The 14,701-nt window shown below is 37.3% G+C and overlaps 1 protein-coding gene across 1 annotated transcript in view; it reads left to right on the top strand.

The window, feature by feature from the left end:
* The window catches only part of HS3ST4 (heparan sulfate (glucosamine) 3-O-sulfotransferase 4), a 319,921-nt gene that overhangs the window by 72,773 nt on the left and 232,447 nt on the right, over positions 1-14,701 (top strand). The gene's annotated exons all lie outside the window — the stretch shown is intronic.

Below are 14,701 nucleotides of genomic sequence, written 5' to 3'. Positions count from 1 at the left end.
AGCAAGTGCTTTTTATACATCTGTTTTTTTCCCCTCTCTTTTGTGAGTATGTTGTCACATTGATTGACTTTTAAAAATAATCAAGGTGTATTTTTACATTAATTTATTGAATACAGTTTGGTGATTTTTATTTATAAATTTTACATGTATGCTTATTAGAGTTACTAGTTTGTGATTTTTCTTGTACCAGTCTTGTCAGGTTTTGGTAGTGGTTTAAGGTAGTGCAGGCCTTAGAGAACACATTGGGATATAGCTCTGTGTTATTTTTATTTTCTCAGGAAGGTTTGTATAAATCTGGCATTAATTATAACTTGTGTTTGGAAATTTTCATTTTTGAATCTCTCAAGGCCTGAAGACTTCTATGTTTGGAAGCTTTTATTTATATTTTATTTCCTTATATGATGTAGGACTATTCAGATTTACCCTTTCTTCTTGTGCCTGTTTTCGAAATTATGTGTTTCTGGGAATTCTTCCTTTAGCGTGAAGGCTTAAACGTGTTGGCATAAATCTGATTTTAATATTTGAACACTATTTTTAAAATACCTGTGGGATTTATAATGACGTTGCTCCTTTCCTGAAAGAAGATGCTAGATGTGGAAGCATCCCCATGTTTATTTATTTTTACCTTTTGTCTCGGTTCATGTAGTATGGTGACTAGGTGCTCAGGCTCTGCTGTTAACAGACTGGCACCGAGAGTCACCATCTTCCAGTGAAATGGGCTATGACTCTTTGCAAGTTACCTTTTCAATCTTTTATATTGTCATTTAAAAAAAAAGATTTATTTACTATTTACACATACAGAACTGGGTTCAAACAAGAGGTGCAGGGGTAGTGAGAGGATTCACCATAGACTGTGGGAAGCAGAACAGGCAGATTGACAAAATACACTGCTGAGGGGAGCAGTGGGGGCGGGTCAGGAGAGGTCTGCCGTGCCATGTGGGTCAGCTCCCGGACCAGGATCAAATTCACACTCAAGCATCTGCAGCTAGCTTGCAGTGCTGTGTCCTAACCCGTTGTGCCACCAGGGAGGGCCCCTATATTGTGATTTTTAAAGTATGACTAATAAATTTTTCCTCTTTCTGTGGTGAGGTAGGGAGGTAGGGATGGCAAACAAATTAATGAGGTGTGTGGGAACACTAGTGTCATGTTGGTTGTTTTCTTTAATACGAATATTCTTGTTCTTGGTGCTGCTGTTACCACTATGGTAACATTCTTTGGTCCATTCCTGGTCTATTCCCAGCACTGCCAGGCTTTCCTTGCAACAGTCAAGTGGTAGGTTTGCAAAGGTCCAAAGTACTGCTCATAAACCATTCAGAAGGCAGATGCTTGTATTTTATTGCCAGTCACAACTAGGCTTTGTCGTCAATGGGTAGAACTATGAATAACAGCCGGGATCCTGGATTCTTGGAAAGCAGTGTTACTCAAACTCTAAGTTTCTTTATGCATGATAGAAGAAACCAAGAGCCCTCGAGGATCTGGAACAAGGAATTTCCTGTTATGTCATCTTTTGGCTGCTGTCAAAAGACCTACTTCATTCTCTGCTGATGAAACTCTCCCTTGCTTCTCACTCACATCCTGTCAGTTCTAGAATTAAAGAGGCCTGTTACATGCTGGAAGGAGGGAGATTTTATATATTTATATATGTGGTGAGCTGATGGTAGAAGGAAGAGACAAGGAAATGATCCTGCCACTGTACTCCAGAGAGGGAACAGTGATTCAAATACTGAGATCCAAAGTAGAGGAATTAAGTCCCTGAGTTCTGAGAAGGAGATGCACCCAGGCAAGCTTTTTTTTTTGATCTGTGAGATGCAGAGAGTAGTCACCAAGCTTCTAGGAGGAATGAGCCTCAGGGGGAAATGACTCATACCTGATCTCCAGGTGTGAAAGCAAGGAGACAGGAGTGTACCCTTCAGTCGATACTAAAATATGCGGCAGTAACAAACTACCCCAAAGTCTTGAGTTTATAGCCACAAAGTCGATTTCCCATATTTCATGATTTCATGTCTGTTTGGGCCAGCTGTAATGATGCGACAGGCTGATTTGCTCTGAGGTCCAGGCTAATGCACCTGCTGTGCTTACCTGGTACAGCAGTGGCTTTGCGGCAGAAAGAACAGTATAAACACTGCCCTCAGCAAACCCTGACTTTGAAAGCTTCTGATTAGAAGTGTTTGTGTGAAATTTCATCTTGATTTCATTGACCAAAGAAAGTCACAGAGACAATCTCGACGTCTTCCATGGGGAGATGAATTTGGAACAATAATATAACCTACTGTAAAGTCAAGTTCTTCTGCAAAGAAAGAGGTTAGATGCCCTGGGACAGCAGGATGGGTGTGTAGTGCTAAGCCATAGAAGGCTTGCAGCACCCTGCTGCTTCAGATTTGACTCCAGTCTTTTCTTGGAATGGATTCTGATATGACACATTTTTACCCCAGACCTATACTTGCTGGGAATGGCCAGTTGCTGACTCATGCATTTCCCTGATAGGGGCTGAGAATGGTGATAGCATGGCTCAGCTGTTACACATGGGATCCTCTGAAGAGGACTTTCTTGATGGTGAAGCAAGACACTCTCCTGCAATTTGAATTTCCTAATACTTGGAGTCTCGTAGGAGGAAAAGCCACATTTTCTTTTTTCAAAAATTTAAGACTTTTTTTAAGGGTTTGCCTATTTGTTATTATTATTATTATTTAAATTTTTAAAAAAGTTTTATTTATTTATTCGTACAGAACTGGGGTACAGGCCAGAGATACGGAGGGCGAGAGGCTTCACCAGAGACAGAGTGGGGAGCAGAACAGGCAGATCGACGAAGTACACTGCTGAGGGGAGCAGCATGCGGGTCAGGAGAGGTCTGCCGCGCCATATGGATCTCCTAGGGCAGGCAGGTATCAAACTCATGCGGAAGTGGCTTAAGCTTCTTTGTGCTGTGCTTTAACCTGCTGCACCATCAGGGAGGGTCATTATTATTATTTTTAAGGTGTTGTTGCTTTACAACTCTGTAGATGATTTAGGTGTAGGGGTCACGCCTCTGCAGATATAAGTTGCTACACCACACCATAGTTTGCCACACCAAACCACCCCTAACCTTCCACCCAGAGCCCATTGGGGACTTTCCCCACTTTGCCCACCACCTCCTCCCTTCCTCTCTAGTCCCCTCAATTCGACAGCCAGGAGACCATTTCTAGGGTTTGTGTTGACTTCATTTTTTCTGTTCCTTTGTTTTCTTTATATTTCATGGATAATGCTAGAACTATGTGCTAAAATTCCCTGAGCTTTCCTTTTTTTCTTTCTTTCTTGGTAACTGCAATCTTGAAGTGGGATGATGGGGCTCATAAGTGGTTTCCATGCCGCCCACACTCACATTCTCATTCTTACCTGGAAGTACCATTTTTTCCTTAAAGCTCCATGCCTTTCAGTTTTTTTTTTTCCTATGCTGGTTGGATTTTGTCTAACTTGTCCTTATAGCCAAGTTTGCTAATTGAAAAAAATATATCAAATTAAATATCTATTATTTACATAGTGTAAGTTCATTTATAGTTTTTAGAGACAAGATAAACCATTAGAAATAGCATTTAACTTACCTTTAAAGGGCCCTCTCTGGTGGTGCAATGGGTTAGGACGCAGCACTGCAAGCTGGCTGCAGCAGCTTCAGTGAGAGTTCAATCCCCACTCTGGAGGTGACCCACATGGCACGGCAGACCTCTTCTGACCTGCCTGCTGCTCCCTCAGCCGTGTAGTTCCTTGATCTGCCTGTTCTGCTCCCCACCCTGTCTCTGGTGAAGCCTCTCACTGCCCCTGCACCTGGCTTGTACCCCAGTTCTGTATGAATAAATAAATAAATCTTAAAATAAATAAATAAATAAATTACCTTTAAGTCCATGACCCAGTGATTAACATTTGTTGATGTTTTGGTGTCTGACCTTCTAGACTTAGCTGTGTGAAGCATCATCAACAATTAAAATGATATGTGCATACAGATTACCAATATAAGCTCTGGAGGTGGACAGCTCTTTCTACTACTCTAGCTTAGTGGTCTTTAGAAACTTGTTGAATGTTTTTCCTCATCTGTAAATGATAGTTTTATTTTTTTTTTGTATAGTTATTCAGTGATTTATAAACTTCTTAGAAAACTGCCTAACACATTGAGTTCTTTATTGTAATTTTTTTCTTGATAATACAAGAATAAATTTCTATATCAATATAGCTACATTTATGCTATCCTTCTTAATGAAATTATATAACACCAGTAATTATGTATAACAATTCTTTAAATCAATTTTCTATTTAGGATGCTTTCAGTTTTCATTTTTAACTATTATTGAAAAAATGCCCTCAAATATTCATGTGGGAGAAATCCCTAGAATTTGAATTACTGAGTCAATACATGCCTAGTGTTACATATTACAAATTTGCTACAAATTTCCAGTGTTCTTTCTATCAATATATTTACCAGAAGCCTCCACTACACCTTGGATTCTGTTCAGGTCAATTATTTTTCTATGATTGATGTTTATTTGATAATGAAAAAGTTATTAAATTTTAATACAAGTTTTCTTAAATGGTAGGATAATTGAGTTTTTATTTATTTATTAAAAGATTTATCCATCATGCAAACAGAACTGGGGTATATGGCAGAGATATGGAGGGGTGAAAGGATTCACCAGAGACAGAATGGGGAGCAGAACAGGCAGATGTACTGAAATACACTGCTAAGGGGAGCAGCAGATGGGTCAGGGGATGTCTGCGGCAGCATGTGGGCCACCTCCTTGGCTGGGGATCAAACTTGTGCTGCAGTAGGTTCATAGTGCTGTGCTTTAACCCACTGTGCCACCAGGGAGGGCCCATAATTGAGTCTTTAAAACCTTGCCTTATTAGGGATGTTTCAGCCACTCATCCCTGGTCCAATTTTTTCTTGGATAGTCATATTTTCCTTCTCACTGTCTTTCTCTCTGTTTCACCCTCCTTCCTTGTCTTTTGGATGGAAATAACTTTCCTTTTCCAATTTCAAATGCTATACATGATAATTGAAATCCAGAAATATACAAAGGAGACAATGAAATTTCCCATGGAACTATACTCTTGAGATAAATATTATTAATAGTTTGGTGATATTCTCTCAATAGTTCTCAAACTTTAATATACATCAGACTGCCCTGCAGGTCCTGTTGCTGGGTCCTCTACCTAAAATTTGGCATTTCTGACAAGTTCCCAGGTAATACTGCTGTTGCTGGCCTGAGGACCCCGGTCTGAGGACTGATGATGCAGCCCACACGGGTAAGGGACCCACCCGGTTCCATAATTGGCTGTCCTTTGCTAAATTTATTAGAAAATATTCTCAGAGTTCTGACCCATGCTGATATACATCATAATGCACACTATTCCATTGTGTTGATGTACCCTAATTTATTTTATATCAGAGGCATTTATGTTGTTGCAGCGTTTTTTTGTTTTGTTGTTGTTGTTATGACAGCAATGCATCAAAAAATCCTTGCTCCTGTTTATCTGAGTACTGTGTTTGTGCAGTGTGTTTTTGTAAGACAATTTCCTAGAAGCAGAATTGCCAGTGAATGGGCCTGCACATATAAAATTTGACACATTTCATTGCTCTCCAGGAAGATTGTACTAAAATTTACTTCTACTTACTGGTATAAGAGTCCCTGTTTCCTTACACTTGGCCGAAGTCTGGGTACCATCAGACTCTGGTAAAGGAGAGACAAATGTTATTTCTCTCTTCTTTAGATGTAGCACTTTGTTCTTTATGATATTACATATTTAAATGTTTGTAGAACATTAGCATTTTTTCTTTTGGATGTCATCTTTGTCATTTTTTACTCTTACTGTTTTATAAAGTCTGGTTATTTAATTGTAGATATTTAATCTTTCTAATACAGGTTGCAGACATTTTTCTAATCTATCATATAATCTTATTTGCCATTTTTGAGGTAGGGAAAATTTTAATTCGCCTTCTATTTTGTCTATGATGTAGTTCATATCTTTTCTTTCATGTTTCTTTTCTCTTTGATTGTATGCTTAGACAAACTTATCCCAAACTGTTATCATTTGTTTATTCATTTATTCAAATTTTTTTTTTTTTTTCCCAACTGCTATGTACTAGAACCTTTCCAGGGCACTGGGAATAATCAATTAAAAATCCTGAGCTTGTGTCCTAGCAGGGAGTGTCAACGCAGTGAGCCAAATAATAAATGAATGGAGAGTGTTCTAGCTGCTGATGAGAGCTCTGGAGAAGAAGCAGGCAGGAGTGATAGGAACATTTAATTAGATTTCTTTCAGTTTATTCCTATAATTTCATTTTCACTTTGTTTTATTTTCTTGTAATTTTATTGAGATACAATTGTTTTTTTTTAAGGTGTGCCCTCTAATACTGACTCACATATATTGTGAAAGGCTTACCACAGTCAGCTTAATTAACATGTGTTGTCTCATATTGATGAAAAATATTTTTTCTTGTGATGAGCTTTTGTATCGACTTTCTTAGCAACTTTTAAAAATGCTGTACACAATTTTATCATTAAAATTTTTAAGTTTTCTTTCATTTCCAAATTATTTTGATGTACCACCTGATGTGTGATACAAGCCTTTCCTTTATCTAAATTTATTTATTAAATATTGTTTTTCCCCTGTACATCTACAAAATCAACTTTGGAGTTTGATAAATACTTAAAGGTTTGTATTCATTTTATTCTTATTCTGTTCCATTACCCTTTAAGATGGGCTAAGGAACAATATTTTTGTTATTCCTTTATATGATATTTTTCCCCAATATTATGACTTTTCCCTCATCATTCTTTTTCATATTTTTTGTTCTATTCTGATCTATTTATACTTGATGATGAATTTTAAAATCTGTTGATAAGTTCCAAATAAAATCACTTTAGGATTTTATTTAATGATATTAAATCTGTAGACTAAATTTAGAGAATTAAAAATCAGTATAGACCGAGTTATTTCATCTAAGAACTTGGCTTTTATCACAGTGCATTTGGTTATTTTTTTATTTTCCATCAAAGGGTAAATATTTTTCTCTGGGTTGTGTACATTTCTCTGTAAAGTTCTTTCAAGGTGTTTTGCATTTTTATTATTGTGCATGTGCATGTGATAATCATACGTATACATATGTGTATCCTTTTTAATTAGATACTATTGCCATATAGGGAAACTGGTAGGTTTTCAGTTATATACAATAATATGTTTTAAACATGTAATTAGTAGTACATTCAACATGTATTAATAGTAATATGTGTCTTTAGCATGGAATATTTAATGTGTAATATTATTGTGTAAATATAGTTTCCCTCTCTCCCTTTTGGCCCTGCCCCAGACTCCCTGGGGAATAAATAGTAAGAGTGCAGTGGAGTTTCTAGATGGTCCAGTATTAATCCATGAATGATGCCCTTGTCTCTTCCTCTCCAGTATTTACACAGTATTGCTTCACTTCATATTGTCACACTGAGGATGTTTGTTGGCTTCAGTGTGAATTCTACCGTTGAATGAAGCTGAAGACCCTATTTCCGGGGCATTTATGCTTTTCAGGCTGAACATTATGCCCCACTCCGGAAACCTGGAGAATGTTTGCGTCCATGTTTCCGTTGCTCACTTCCTGTCTTGGTTGGCTCATGACTTGACTTCCCCAGAGGAGGCTTTATTTATTTTTTCAAACTCATTCCTTATGTTATTGAGACTTCGCCTAGACTTTTCATGAAATTCATGAAAGGTAAATGGGGACCTCACTTATTTGTGTGCATTTTTTTTTTCCTGCCAGGTAACTTCCACTGTTGTTTTCACAAAGAAGTTTCAGTCTGACTAAATGTACAGTCCTGGACTACAACTGTTTTTTGTCAGAACTGCAGATACTGTCTCATTGTTCCTGGCATCAAACCAGAAGTGGCGAGATGCTTGTCATTTATTCTCTATTTCTCATTCTCTTTGCGTTTGACTACGAGCCCTCTAATGGAATTAAAAACATCAAGATGTCTGTAGGTTTTTCTATATTTTCACTTTTTTCCTTTACAAAATAGCCTTTCTATTTTGTATTTTTTTTAGGCTTCTCTCTTGTTCTCTCCACCCTCTTCCCCAATAGGTTACCGACTTATCTGTGCTCTTGTTTCTTCATCTGTAGGAGGCATGTTCCGTTTCGGCCTCGTATGCATGCAGTGAGCGCTGGCTGCGCTGGCCCCAGTTGTGTTCCTGCAGTTCCTGTTCTGTTTGTTCTATGTTCTTCTTCAGATTTCTAGGATTATACTTACCATCTCCCTCACTATCTAGCAATAGACACCATTAAAGAAAAATTTCTAGTTGGTTTTATCTTTCTTCTTTTTTATCCAGAAAGAACTTCTTAAATTTGTTTTGCTCTACCAAATTTCCTGTATTGTATTGCCAACTCAGCTTTTTTTTTTTTTTTTAAAGATTTATTTATTTGTGCATACAGAACTGGGGTACAGGCTAGAGGTACAGGGATGGTGAGAGGATTCAGCAGAGACAGAGTGGGGAGCAGAACAGGCAGATGGACAAAGTACACTGCTGAGGGGAGCAGCGGGCCAGTCAGGAGCGGTCTGCTGTGCCTTGAGGTCTGCTGTGCCTTGTGGTCACCTCCCAGGCAGGGATCAAACTCATGCTGAAGTGGCTTTAGCTTCTTAGTGCTGTGCTTTAACCTGCCTCACCACCAGGGAGGGCCCCCAACTCAGTTTTTTTTTTTTTTTAGCCTAACCTTTAATGTTTTAAATCTGTAACTCGTCCTTTCTTTTCTTGAATTAATATCTTAACTCTCTCTGCTTTCTCCTTATTTATCCCCCTCAGAAAAATCCCTTATTTATTTCCTCTTTAGTTTGCAGGGTTTGTGTTTTCTATGATTTCCTTGAGAGAACAAAGCAGATGGTATCTAAAATTTCCCGAACAATTTTTCTTGAAAATATGATCCTCCTCTGCTCGTTCTACGTTATGTTCAAATCCTCTTTCAAAGTTAAACGTTCTTTTCACAAGCCTTTCATGGTGGTGGGGGTGGTGTTTGTTCTCTTTTAAATTTATCCTTGAATGTGGACAGCCATATTTCAGTTTCTTATTTGCCCCCAAGCACAACATTCTTTTAGAGTTTTGTTCTACTTGCCCTCATGCCATCAGGATCTTCAGTCTCGGACCATTGCAATATGGCACTGTGGGACCAGGCGACTGGTGAACTTTATCTCTTGGGCAAATACATAAAAATAGCACTGACTGACCATGGCAAATATTTTTCTCAAGCTGGAGAGGAGAGTAATCTAGGTTGGCATCACACAGTAAAGGAGACCGAAGTCTCAGGTGGAATGTAAGGGACTTTGAGACCAAGTCGAGTCCAGAGTGTTCTCCATGTTTGCTCAAGCCCTGGTCCCTTTTGGGTTGCATGGTGGCAATGTGGAATGACTTAGGCAGTCCTTTTTCTTGGTGCTAATGGCAGCTGAACAGGGGCTGTACACCACGTCAGCCTCCTATCCTGTGTCTCTCAGAGCATCCTTACCTTAGGAGACGCTGTTCCACGACCTTCTGAATCCAGTCGTTCCCAGAAGCTTGTCCATGGTGATTTCTCTCAGTGTTCTGACATCTGCAGTGACTATGGCTTATCTTTCCTAAAAGTATTGACATAGGTGGCAGCCTTCACTGGAACAAAGCTTCCCTGTTTTGATTGTTCTCTTGTGAGTTCCTCTGTGTGTGAGTGCATGTGTGGATATGTGCGGCCACATTGCAGACAAGACACTTGTTCCCTTCTCATGCTCCCATGTCGCCCACTCGCAAAGTGCTAGTTCAGTTGTCAGATTCCATTGCTGCGTCCCTGTGCCAGCTGTACGCACTGGTATTTTGAGAGTTGTCATGCTCAGTTTTCACTACTTCTTTAAATGTTTGTCCTCTCCAGCAGACCATGAATTTCTATAGAGTGGAGACTGCTCTCATTCATTTTTTTTAATGGAAATTTTTATTTTGAGATAGTTGGAAATTCACAGACAGTCATTGGAAATAATACGGAGAGGGCCCACCTAGCCTTTAGGGAAGTCCCTTGGTGGTGGAGTTGTCTTTGATAAAATCCATGGACCTGTTTTTGACCTCTCCAGTTTTACCAGTACTCATGTGTGTGTGTTGTTGTGTGCTGATGCATGATTGCTTCTGTGCAGTTTTATCACTTGCCAAGGTTGGTGAGTCCAGCACCACAGTCAAGATATAGAAGTTTTTTCCTCCCACGAAGTTCCTCTTATGTGCCCTTTATAATACCAGCTTTCCTCCATCCCAACCCCACTTTAATCCCTGCCAATCCCTCATCTGTTCTCCATTTCTATAATTTTGTTACTTCTAAAATGTTATGTCAATGCAGACTTTTGAAGTAGATTTTTTTTGAACTTAACATAGTTCCCTGGAGATTCAGCCAGCTTGTGTGCATCAGTGGTTCAATCCTGTACCTTGCAGAGCAGTCTCCCATGATATGGATGAAGCTAAACTGTTGATCTGTTTAAAGACTTCTCTGCTCTTTCCAGTTTTGACTCTTAGAAATGAAGCTACTGTGAACATTCATGTGTAGGTTTCTGTATGAACCTAAGTTTTCATTTCTCTGGGATAAATGCCGAAGAGTGTTGTTGCTGGGTCACAGATATGACCATTGCATGTTTAGATTTAGAAGAAACTATCAAACTTCCAGAATGGTGGTGGTTTCATTAAACATTCCCAACAGCAATGAATGAGAAATCTGAACTCTCTGCATTCTCCCAGCCTTGAAATTTTCACCTGTTATCACAGGTGTATAGTGATAGCTCATAGTGGCTTACATTTGCATTTCTCTGATGGCTAATGATGTTGATTATCTTTTCATGTGCTTATTTGCTATTTGCATATCATCTTCAATGAATGTCTGTTCCTGTCATGTGCATATTTTTTTAATTCAATTGTTTCACTTTTAATGTTGAATTTTGGGGGGTCTTTATATATTCTAGCTATAAGTCCTTTGTCGAATATATGATTTGCAGGTATTTTCTTTCCATCTTTTTGTTCTTTTTCAGATCAAAAGTTTTAAATTTTGATGAGGTAAAGTTAATCAAAATTTTCTTTCTTGAATCATGATTTTGGTGTCATCTCAGGGATCCTTTGTCTTGTCTCGTGCTCATAAGTTTTCACTTGCTGGTAGTCTCAAAGTACTGTAATTTTATAGTTAGCTCTCCTGGAAGTTTTGAGGTTTTGGTCTAAACTTTTGTGTCTGTGGGTGCCTAGTTACTCTGACATCATTTGTGGAAAAGGCTACCTTTCCTCCATTGAATTGCTTTTTTGTCAGACATCAGCTGGGCATATTTGTGTGACTTATCTTGCAATCTTCTATTCTGTTCCATTGATCTGTGCTTCTGTGCCTCTGCCAGAGTCACATTATCTTAAATATTTTTTTAAAGATTTATTTCTTTATGCATGTAAGAACTTATTATCTTTTAATGGTGATACAATCTATATTGGTATCTCTTGTTTTACTTGTGATATCGGTGACTTGTGTTTCCCATATATTTATTTTGTCAGTTTTTTTTTTAGTTTTGTCCATTTTATTGTTCTTTTTCTCACAAAGAGCACTTTTCTTTTTCATTTATCTATTTTCCTAGTTTTAATTTCATCAACGTTTGCTTTTGTCTTTTATTGTTTTCTTTGTTCTTTGGTTAGTTTCTTAAAGTAGGAATGTAGATTATTGACTTGTGTTATTTCCTCTTTTCTGAAGTAAGCTTTAATACTTACTTCCCTAACACACCATGTTGTTGTGTTCCACATATTATATTTCATTTAGTGCTAAATACTTTTCTTCTGAGACTCCCTTTGACCCCATAAGCTATTTAAAATTGTGTTGCTTTATTTCCAAATGTTTAGAGGCTTTTCTTATTATCTTTCTGTCACTGTATTTTTTTAGTATGGCTCCACTGTGATCAGAGAAAATAGTTTGTATGATTTCTACTCTTTAAATTTGTTGAGATTTATTGTATTTCCTAAAGTATTATCTGTCTTGGTGAATGTTCTATGGTGCTTGAAGAGAATGTATATCCTTTCCTTTTAGCACTATCAGTTTTAGTTTCATGGTGAGTACACATTTAGATTCATTCTCCTACTCATTTTTTATTTCTATATGTAGTACCTAACATATAAGACAGGCTATCTATAAATATTACCTGAATGACTTTGCAAGTAAAAATTAAAGAAATATGTAAGTAAAGGAATTATTTCACCTTTTGAGCTGTGATTATTTCCTTCTCCACAATTATTTAATCATGAATTATATTAACTCAATGAAATCTTATGAAATCCACATTTATAGTTTAGTTGACTCAAAAGGGTTCAGTTTAAGAAAGAACTAACATCATGTTTCAAAGAAGAAACATGGCTTTTCAAGTGAGACAGATTTGATTTTACATATCAGCTGTGTGACCCAATATTTAATATACCTTATTTAATTTTCACTCCTTAACTGGAAAATAAAAATGGTAGCAGTTAGGAAATTAAGAAACTGTAGGTGACAAGTGACAGACCTGCTGCCTTAAATAGCTAGAAGAATTGGTATATAGAACAGAAAATTTCAGAAGTAACTCATTCCAGGTGTAGATGTTGCTCCAGTCCAGAGTTTCATTTTGTCATCAGGGAGTCTGGTTGGATTTTTTTAATTTTGTCCTTCCCTCAATACCAGCTTTATCTTCAAGAGTGACTTCCCTCATAGTAACAAAAAGGTCTTCCATTGTTTCAGGCCTCACCAGATCTCATCACAGGCCCAACAGTAACTTGTTCCTAAGATGTTCCCAGTAATTTTTTTTTTTTTTTTTTTTTTTGCTTCTCACTGGCATTGATTGGATCATACCTGAATAAATCACCATGTCTAATAAGATGGAACTTATTAAGGGTGGTGTTAGTAGGTCGGTTGTTTGGCTAAGCATGGGGATCTTTGTGGTTCTAAGTGGGAAGATGCCCATTGTATTGCTTGGTGTTATTAGTTGTATGTCAGATAATTACTGATGTTATAATGATGCTGATTGGTAGAGTTAAATAAGATTACCGCATGGCTAAAAAAAGTTCTTAGAAGGACAGCATTGTGTTGATGCCTACAAGGTTTTTTTTTTTTTTTCTAAATTAAAAATGACACTAACCTTTGCGGTCCAGAGAAATCAACAAGAGTTGATTCTTAACTCATTTTTCTGACCATGATCTCACTTCCTCTCCGTCATTGTTCATATTACTTCAAGGGTGAAATTCCTAATCTCTAAATCTGATCAAATCACTCCTGAGTTCAGAAATCTCAGGTGATTCTCATTATTCACAATAGTGCTTTTGTAAACAAAAACATTTGTATTTTCACATACAAATATTTTATTTGTATGTGAATCATGTGGGAAATTGTTCAAATACAACTTGATTTGTTTATTTCTAACAACCCCCGGGTAGTGTTGGTATTGATGTTGCTGTTCTCAGAATGCACTTTGAGACCCTAGGTTCACAGGATAGCACTCCGTGTGTCATGGCCCCATATCCTAGCCTAAATTTCCCATCATGTTCCAGCCTGCAGCACATGCTGTGGCCTTGCCTATGTGTTAACAGCATTTTCAGTCTATGAATCTTTTACATGCCCTTCCTGCTATCTGGAAACTATATCCCCTATGCCATCTTCCCTTCCAAATCTTACAGACTAATAATCTTCGAGTCCTTTGTGGAAAAGTTTAATTGGTATGCCTTTCCATGTCAGTGCTTTTAATTAAAGGGTGATCCTGTAAATGCTTATAGTACAGAATTCTTGCTTTTCTACTTTTATGGAGATACTATTTTTTTGATAACAGAAAGGGTTGATTTCTTACCTTGCTAAAAACAACAAAAACAGTTGATTATATGCTGAATCCTGTGTTAAAGACACTTCCCATATATTATCATATTCAATTTCATTTATTCCTGCATCTATCCAATGACGTAGGCATTTCTAAACACATTAATCAGTATTCTCACTTCCAAAAGGCAAGAGTCTAGAGATTCAATTCAATTGATATTGAAAAAAAAAAAAGATTTTACTGGTTCATATCACTAAACTCGCCAGGCATGGTTTTATATATGGCTCAACCCACAGACTGGATAAACAATATTCACAGTAAATCTATCTGACAAGAGACTCATGTCTAGAATGTATAAAGAATGTCTTCAGATTTACAATTACAAATACACAAGCACATTAAAATGGGCAAAAGACTTGAATAGACACTTTGTAAAAGAAGATATGCAAATAGTCAATAAGTGGATGAAAATATGTTCAATATCATTAGTCATCAAGGAATGCAAATTAAGACCACACTGAAGTACCATTCTAACACCACTTGAAAGGCAAAAAGCAAACAAAACAAACTTGGCAAAGTGAGTATTAGGATATGTAGCAGTTGCTGAAATATTACATGGCTTGCTGTGGGAGATACCAAGTATTACAACTATTTTGTTAAGTTCTTAGTTATAAACTTTTAAAGTTTAAAAGTACATTTACTTGGTGACTCAGAAATTCCACCTAAATATTTACCCAAGACAAATCTTGTGTCCACAAAGAGCCATGTACAATAATGATCTAGCAGGTATGTGCATACATAGTAAGTATTGGGAGCAACCCAAATATCCATCATTAGGTAAGTACATAAATTCTCACATTTGTTCACACAGTGGAATATTACTCAACAGAAAACAAGAC

This window comes from Condylura cristata, unplaced genomic scaffold (assembly GCF_000260355.1).
Source record: "Condylura cristata isolate star-nosed mole 26May11 unplaced genomic scaffold, ConCri1.0 scaffold00032, whole genome shotgun sequence".
In the NCBI taxonomy this organism is placed as follows: Eukaryota; Metazoa; Chordata; class Mammalia; order Eulipotyphla; family Talpidae; genus Condylura; species Condylura cristata.
This window is presented reverse-complemented; position numbering and strand designations above follow the sequence as displayed.